Below are 9,333 nucleotides of genomic sequence, written 5' to 3' on the forward strand. Positions count from 1 at the left end.
CGGGTTTGACCTGTGGTGCGATAGGCTGTACGCGGTGAGTCAAAGCCACGGAGAGGAGGGGAGGGGAGGGCTGGAGACCCCTACACTGCAGCCTGCATCTGACCCCTGGACCTCCGTCTGCCTGTTTGCACTCCCCTTCCACCTAGACACATTTTCCCAGCGAACTCTCCCCCAGCCACCGGGGCTAATGACTCACAGAGGGACATCTGCAGTCGTGTTCATTCTCAGAGCCGGAGAGCGCCGGAGCGGGCGCGGGAGTGCAGATTCCCATCTCCCACCCAGAGCTGAGCCGCGCGGAGGAGCCGGCACCGAGGCCCCCACACTCCGGGGTCCGTTTGAAGCCAGCTATGCATGCACATCCATCATGCTCAGGCCCTCTGACAGTCATGTGATCTTCTGCTGAAAACCGAATCAAACCACACGCACAACGAGCCCAGCAAGGCCAGAAAATGTCCCTGCCAAGCACAAAGAGAATAATTTAATTCTTACACGACACCTTTCATACATTTTTCACGTCGTGCCTTTGGGTGTCACTTTGGGAGACTGCCATCTCGACTCAGGAGACATCCTCTATGTTACGGTGCCACACCATGTTGAAGCTAGTAATTAGACTGATTTTCAAATGAAATCTATGATCAAGAAAAGTGAAGTGTAAAACAAAATATTTTGGCCCCAGCGCTGGATAACATCTTGCACGTCCACTCTTTGGCACCAACAGGTTCAGATTGACCGCTGGTGGACGAGCTCTGGGTTGTTGACCGAGGTTAGGAGTTCTATTTCTTTATCCAGCTGGTACTGGCGTCTCATACCCTGACCCTGGGCTGACTGGTGTGTGTGCTGGGTGCAGTGTGGACAGGACCTCTCTATGGGGAATAACTGTGGATATATATGACGGTGAGAGGAACAGAAGATTGTTTTCCAGTGTGTGCGTGCTTCCATATTGTTTAGGTCTCATTAAGACGGAGTGGGGGGAGGCGAGAGCCTGCTCGGTGGGGCTATGGCTGTTGGCTCCTGCTGTCTGTTTGCGTCTCCTCGCCACAGACTCCTCCTCCCCACACCTGACCTGAGAAAAAGCCCACCAGGCTTCAATTAACCATGAAATCAGATGAACGACCGGCCCCATCTCGCTCCACACGCAATCCAACCTCCACAGGCCCAGTCGTATTTTCAAACATGGAGCCACAAACACACAGACACGTGAAAATGGAACTTCGGCGCGCCTGGTGTTCCATTGATCACTGGCAACTGTCACTCCCTGTCGTTTGAGATCTGCTCTGTGAAGAATGTGTTGAGAGCACTATCTCCTGATCAGGTCCCCAGCTTGCAGTTGGGGGAGTGCAGAGGCACGCTGTGGCCTGGGGCGATGGGTCTCTGTTTGGGCTTGCAGGACTGACAGGCAGCTTGGTGATAGTCTGAATGGCACCTTTGGCTATGACATTATGGTCTGTTTGCAGGCAAACGCACAGGCGCAAGTCTCAGTGGTCACATTTCTTTAACAAGAGAAAGGCCACTTTCTGCCCACATTCAAATTGAATTTGAAATGTATGTGTCCAAACACATTCCCAATTGCATGCATCGGCAACCTTTGTATACAGAGGGGGGCACAGAAGTTGCTTTAGAATAAATAGAAAGGAATATTTCACAAAAAATCATTTTTCCCCCTTCATAACAGGCTGGGCTTAGATGTGGCGAGGTCGTTGGTGGATGGCAATTATCAGCGAGGTGTTATTGTTTTGACCATAACCAGCAGGTCCCTGTCTGCCAGAGGAGGTTCCAGATTGACACTAACGCTCTCCCTCGGAGGAGCAAGAAAGCGGGTCACAGGCAGGAGGGCCCCCACTCTGCCAGCGTCCCCCACACCCCCAGGGTGCTGGGGCAGGGGGTGGGTGGGGGTCGAATGGGGATGCGAACCTGCTCGGCAGCGGCGCACAAACATCGCCTGCTGCCAATCACAGACCTCTGCAGGCAAGAGAGAGAGAGAGAGAGAGAGAGAGAGTGCGCCGGCCCATCTGACACTCACGGCTAATCAAAGTTCTGCCTTCATTAGGCTTCCAGATGATTCGCTAAGCACCCGCCACAGCACACCAGTGCCGGCACCGCGGCGGCACTAAAGCTGTTCAATATTTCAACAAATACAAGGGTGACACTCACACATCACATCTTCTGGCACCTAATGAGTGCGGACCACTGGGATGCCCCCCCCCGCCCCCCCCCCACACCACCAGCCTCTGAACTGAAATCTGAAACCCAAACAGAATTCCTGGCTGAAGAGGCACAGTGCCACACTCCTGGAATCTGCCTGTGCTAACGATAAAACTGACAACTTGTTTACAAGTCACAGAAAATATGATCATTCAATCCTTATTACACACAATGTCACTGACTGGTGATCAAACCCTTTGTCAAAATGTGAACAACATTCAAAGTTTGGTTACTGATCAAGAACAATAATGTTCCAAAAGTCAGACCAAATTAAATTTGAGTATTTTTTCTATTTCTTTCTATTGTAATGTGAGGAGATGTGCATTTCCATTCAAAGTCTCAACATGGTAGTCCCACTTGGCCACTGACAACACCATGTACATCTGTTTGTGTCAGAAATAATCAGCGTGATACAAGGTGCACAGCCTGTGCGGTTGCTGTTTCAGATCAGGCTACAGGACATAATTACCCATCTTGGCCGTGACACACCCGTTTAAGGGTCACACATCATTTTCTTTCTCTCCTTCTCTCCCTTTTTCCCCCTCTCAAATCAGCCATCCGTTCCTTCATCTGCGGCTGGCTTCATCATATAACCGGGAGCCAAGTGCAGGAAGGTGGGGTGTGACGGGGTTGGGGGTACAGGGGAGGCATGGGGGGGTAGGACTGGGGGTGGAGAGGTTTCAAGAAGGGGAGTACGGGGGGGAGGGGGAGGTCTGATGAAATTGGAAAAGCATGTGGAGATAGAAATCACTCTCCGACAGATTCAGACACTTCCTGCCACTCTGCAGATGCCACAGCCCTGCGAGCCACCCTCCCGGGGGAGATGATTCACCTGGAAGGGGGGCCAAGCGCTGCCAGATGTGTAGGAAGCTGCCTGGGACCCACACGCTAACACTGTCTCGATTGTGCGCGGCATATGCTTTCAGTCAAGGGTGAAAAATGCAGGCACCAGCACATGCCAAAAGTCTTTCAAGCATGGCCCACCAGTCAGCCCCGAGCTTAACGCACTGATCCTCCGAGTCAGCAGATGCATGTCACCACAGAGCAAGTCAAGGCTGGTTAAACTATAAAACAGCTAAGGGACCTCGTCCAGACACCCAACCCTGTGCTAACAAAAATACACGTCTCTGTCACTTTTCGACACTCGCCAGTCCCAATTCTCCAATGGTCTCCTGAGCAAAAAGACGACAGAAGGAAAAGAGATACATGTCTCACTGTTACAGAGAAGGAAAAAAAACAGAAAAAGAGAGAAAAAGGTAAAACAGGCTCAAGCTGGATCAAAACAACGACAGCTCTCCTAAAACGGAGAGCTGATCTGCGAGGTCTGTACACGTAGACAGTAAGCCTGCTTTCTCATACGTAGGTGGAAAAAAATACCTCCTCGAGTTATGATTTTCAGGTTTTCATTTGTCATTACTACACTGACTAAGGAGGAAACTACAATCTCAAGGGCATGAATAACTATTTTTAAACACCGAGGGGTGGGGGGTAGAGAAGCTCAAGTTTGCCAACACATTACCAGACCTCATAGTCTTTGGCTAGGGGGTGTGAGTCTCGCCACACAGCTGGTTTGCACACAGCCTTTTTTTATATGGCAAATCTTGCTCAAATCCTCCTCACCTGGATCCCCAGGCTCCCAGATGGCTACCTTTAGCAACGCAGCCTGTAAAAAAGCTGAAGCCTTTAGCAAGAATGTTGATGTTACACAATGACCTCATTGTGCTGTGATGGAGCTTGTCTGAGCTCCACTCTGTGGCAGAGTCACACCTGTTCCACCTATGCCAAAGGGCTGCAAAAGCCAAAGTTACATCAATCAGCGTTTCAAGGCAGGCACCTAATGTGGCTTTCTGTCTCACGTCCCCGCCGCCCATAAATGGTTGCTTCGTGACTAGAGTTTAACCATCTGTGCGGAAGAAGGCAGAATCTCCACCTATCAATTCAGAGCTCAGCTCAAAATGTTTTCTTACAATCTGACACTGAGCATGTATCCTATGGCTGCACAGAACTGGTAGACACGTAGTAAATTTTTGTGTGGCAACACATTAAATAATTTCACTTAATTAAAGGGATTAGGTCTTTCAAGTAGCTCACAGCGTATGCTGCACACAATTTCAGGAGACGTTTTCAGAAAATAAACCTACTATTCTTAACTCTACCTAATACAAATAATTTGAGCCCTCCAGACCCATAGGACAGCGATTTGAATAGCACCACACTCAACTGGCACGGAGGCACGGTGAGGAGTGCCAAAGCCCTCAAATTCTATCAAACTGAAAAAGAATGCCGAGTTGCGCAGATAGGCTTATGTCGACCCCCACACTCCTGGAACATGCCAGCGAAGAACAGCCAAGTTCTCAGGCTCTGTCCTCCCCTCCGTCTCAGGAGCAACTGGTTTGCAGCCAAGAACCGAGATAAAATTCTCCGCTGTTATGAGTTTCTCATATTTCACCTCATTTTGTGAAGAGAGAATAAATAACAATTTCTGTGCAGAGACCAAAGATTAAACGTCATTAATGGTGTAAGGAACAGCCCTCATTAATATGCAGGTCTTGAGGTTACCTCAATCAAAGAGGCTACGTTAAAAAAACGTACAACGCATTCGAAACTCTCAAATGATCCCGGCAAGCTGCTGTGTTTGTGCTTGGGGTAAGAAAAATATGGTCTTAAATTATATATAATGCAGCAAACGGCGAGGGCTGGCTGTCCGGAGTGTAATGGCAGTTTTATCTCTTGATCAGGTTTCACGCTACCTGACATGAGTGGGAGCGGAGGGGCTCGGTGGACGCCCACAGTTCACGGCGCTGATGAGGAGAGCCAGGCTGGCCCTCACACCGCTGCCAACACATCATCAATACTCTTCAGCCTCCTCCCTCTCTCCCTCCCTCCCTCTCTCACTCCCTCCTTCCCAGCTCTGCACAGCAGAACACAACACAACTAAAATGGGTATTTCCAGCCAATCTCCTCCAAACTCAGCTTCTCTTTCTCATAGGCTCTGCATTTGCTTGTTGGGGCAACAAAAGTATTCCAAGTAACCCATTACTTGTTCAAGCAAATTCCAAGTTGTGTCCTCCCTACCACTCCCTTTTTTTAAGTCACTAGTGAACAAGTGAGAGGCGTGTGACAAATAGCACTCCAGGCTAGTTCAGGAAACAGCTCCTCTCACTTGTCAGAGTTCGTCCTCATGTGGGTATCCACAAAAAACGCCATTTCTCTCCTCCATCAGCAGTCTCACTGATTAGAAAACCACCATTTGAGGTCAACAATCATACTCAGCCTTAACGGATGACTTCCCCCCCCTACCTTGTCTAGACTTTGTCACCTATGAACACATGATGACTGTAATTAGGTAGTCCCTCAAAAATGAGGCTGTGCCTTTTGTCAACAACACTTAGCTCCTGTAGAGCCCTTAGGCAATGTATTGTTGCGCAGGTTTTGTGCTGTTCCCCCAACGTCATTAATTCTCAGTGAAGATGCTTTAGCGTGCATGCATTGCTGAGGCTCGGCTCAGTGGATGTGGTGAAGCCTCTGTATCTGAGCTGTAGTGCTCTGCATTGTGCTACGAGCCGATCCCCAACTAAGCCACTTGTGCCCTCCTACACAGTGTGTATATTCATGAGAAGGCAACAGTGCTGAATGTTATTTAACACACCACAATGAGGCACTGAATATTCTTCCTACTGCATTCAATGCTCATATCTGATGCGCACCCATTGAGGCATTCTGCTGTTGTTTACTTGGACACTGACAACTGGCCAGATATAGTTGACCCTGAGACCATGACTTCAGTTTGTGTACGCTGCCCTGCAACCAGTAAAGACAAAACATATACGGCTTATTGTTGCAAAACACGTGATGTGCTCCTCTGAATGTTCAAGTGACTATTTGAAGTGAATAGGCTTTCTAAAGCACCCCAGGTCATTGTCAGTTGGGCAAACCCTCAGAAATCTCAGAGGAAATCCACGACAGTGGAATTGACCAACAAACATGGACAAGGAGAAGACTCAAAGTAAAAGAGAAGTTGGAAATCTCATAAGAGACCTGCCTCCATGCTACCCCCACCGCCTTTTTTTTTTTGGATGCGGAGAAAGAAAATCAATATACTCAAGCGCAATGCCTGCGATGGCATTGGTAATCCAGCTTCAGCATTAATGTTTCAGAGCCTCAGAGAGCTGCCTGCTCTGCCCTGGTGCCGGGGCTCCTTGGAGGACTCTGCTGCCTTTGGTTCGCCTCCAAAACAGAATACACAAGCACGGGCCTGCTCGGAGCAAGCGAAAGTCGTTAGCCAAATCATTTTCGTGTTAATTTATCACAATATTATCTATAGTGGAATGACATTTCTGCCACAAAAAAAAGCAAAAAAGCAAAACAAAACCCCAGCACCTAAAAAGTTTCTCTGAAATTTTGTATAAAAGGAGGAATGCTCTGTAGGAGTGGAATCGCACTCACGGTGCCTGGTGGGATTCTTAACACAATATAAATTTTTTTCCATTCACAAGAGTTCCCAGAGTTTTTGTATTTCTGAGCCTTTCTTGAAGGCCAGTGGCCATTTATCAGCCTCCCATTACCCAGCTTTCTCTGGAAAGGGTTGGAGTCCAGCTTCAAATGCACTTGTAAAATAACAACTGATAAGAGGGATGGGTTGGTGGTTTCAGTCAAGGACAATTACCTGAAGCTGCCCTGCTTTTCACAAAAAAGGGAAAAAATTGGCTTAAAAATGCAAGCAGTATGTCACTTTGAGATAACACCAGCCCCCTTGGTAATGATCACCTCTTTGTGTCTGTAACAGCAAGGCACAGGCAGATTGGGGCTATCTCACTGGCCCATGGGGAGGGCTGCGGACGGAATGGTGGAGTGAGGTTCGGAACACTCCTCCCTAGTCTCTGAATCATATTCACAGAACTTTGGAGGCATTTGGGTGTTTATGCCACAGTTTTCACATTGCTATCCCGTGACATTAGGAAAGCATAAATCAGCTGGGCGACAGCTCCCTTGTAGAGACTGGTACGGGGAAAGGGAGCTGCCACTAGCTACGCCCACAGCTCCTGCCAGATGTGCACTCTAAAACCCCAACAGCATCAACTACCCTGACATTGCTAATGCCTTTGTTGATGCTAAAATATTCACCCTACCTCCTGTGAAGACATGTGTTTTTCCACCGTGTGCATGAGTTGGTGGCAAGTTACAAAAGGAGGACAATCATGCACCAATGTCATATGGCTCGAGTATAATTAGACAGCCATGTGTTAATTATCTCTGGAACATAATGAGGGTTTCAAATCAAAACAAACACAGACACAAAACACTTGTAATAGAATCTGAACACATGTGCACAAAGCTCCATAATGGAATGAGCACACACACATAAATGTTAATACATTATATTAATAATAAATACTGAATGCAGTAGCTGAATTTGGATAGCTGGTAGACTTCCTATTTAGATTAATAATAATGACTTTTCAACAAGTTAAGATAGAGACAAATATATTTTTTTGTTTGGACAATGACAGCAAACTAAGAATTAATTCAATTAAATCATCCAATCAATCAATCTATGCCAAAAAAGAAAGTGTTTAAGATTGCTATAAATTGCACACTTTGAAAAAGAGGTCTCCTTAACAGTCAAGTAGGTAACAGTTTATTAACTTCAGAATTAGCCTACATTAGCCGTAAAATACAATTATAATCATTGATATAAACAATTCACTATTACTTATTATTAAAATGACATGTGTTTTACTTAAGACCTTCAACATAAAAGCATATGTTATACACAGGAGATAATATAGATAATGTATTTATTTTTATTGACTATATATTCAAAAAGTGCAAAGAAAAAGCACTGTGTAAACTCAATGTATGTGGCCTCCTGTATGGGCAAAAAAAAAAAGATCTAACACAATTGTGGCAAAGCCATAAGATCCAGGTTTATTCAGAGTTCACCCAAGCTTACGCCAACTGTATACTTGAACTCCTCTGCACAAAAATGGTGCTGGACACATTCAGCTGTGGAAAGAAAAAAAACAGACAAGTGTTCAAATGAGCTAATTTAGTAAGCTGATGCCACTTTGCAGTACTTAAATGTTTGCTGAAAGGCAAATTAATGTTAGGAGTCTATCCTCCTAAATCCTTCATTATTCATTTGACCTGGCCTCTTGACAACTGAGTGTAATAAATATGAATGAACTAACTAAAACTACATCACCTAAGGGAGGTGCATGGTTCATAAATTCTAACATAAATGTTACCTTAACCGTTAACCCAGAGTAGGGGCGTAAAGGTATGCATATTCGTAACGAACTCTTGTCATATCTACGAAATGTACCAAATGCACTTTTAAACAGTAATCAACAGTAGGCTTTTTTTGCTTCTGGACTGTTTAAAACTCCCGTTCCCATCAAAACATATGAAGTGGTGGTCCATATATCAGTTTAATTAATTTACACATTTTCAAAACTATTCCTGCCTATGTCTTGAGCATCAGGAATATACAGCCATCAACATGATTGCCAGTCATCAACAGTGATAAGCCAATAAGTGAGATTTTGAAAAACTAGGCTACTTAACTACTTTTTGATAAGTATGTATACAAGTCCATCCAAATGTTTTTTGATTCCAAGGCCTGATTAAAATAAAATTAAGATGACATGAAAAAAAACTGCTTTCCAAGTTACAGGTGTAATTAAACTTAACCAATGGCTCAATCTAACCTACTGTACTCTCTAGTAAACAATGATAATTCAAACAATCCAAGGGCACTTATCAGTAAAATAATAAAACAATTAAATAGGGAACTTTTTTTAAATGTCAACTTTAACTTCTTCAGTTGCCATTTTTGAAAATGAACAGTTGAAATGCTCAATTATCTGGAGTCAAGAGAAAACTGTCCCTGCACATTTGGTCTTCAAAAACGCGTATTCACAAGATGAGCCATCTTATGGCTAAACTAGCGTATGGCTAAACTACACTAAAAAGTGTACATTTGCATGATGTTATGTGACACATGACATAGCTTACCATCAACACAACAGACTCCACCACTCCCGCGTTCCGAAAACTGATGGCTTCACTTGTCCGAAAATGCTGCCCAAAGAAAGTGACAATCTACGCCAAGGTGTGCGCATGGTACTG

The 9,333-nt window shown here is 45.5% G+C and overlaps 1 protein-coding gene across 1 annotated transcript in view; it reads right to left on the bottom strand.

Annotated features, from left to right (window-relative positions):
- bnc1 (basonuclin zinc finger protein 1) overlaps positions 1-9,333 on the bottom strand; it is a 29,446-nt gene that overhangs the window by 19,716 nt on the left and 397 nt on the right. The gene's annotated exons all lie outside the window — the stretch shown is intronic.

Source organism: Sardina pilchardus, chromosome 11 (genome assembly GCF_963854185.1).
Source record: "Sardina pilchardus chromosome 11, fSarPil1.1, whole genome shotgun sequence".
Classification (NCBI taxonomy): Eukaryota; Metazoa; Chordata; class Actinopteri; order Clupeiformes; family Clupeidae; genus Sardina; species Sardina pilchardus.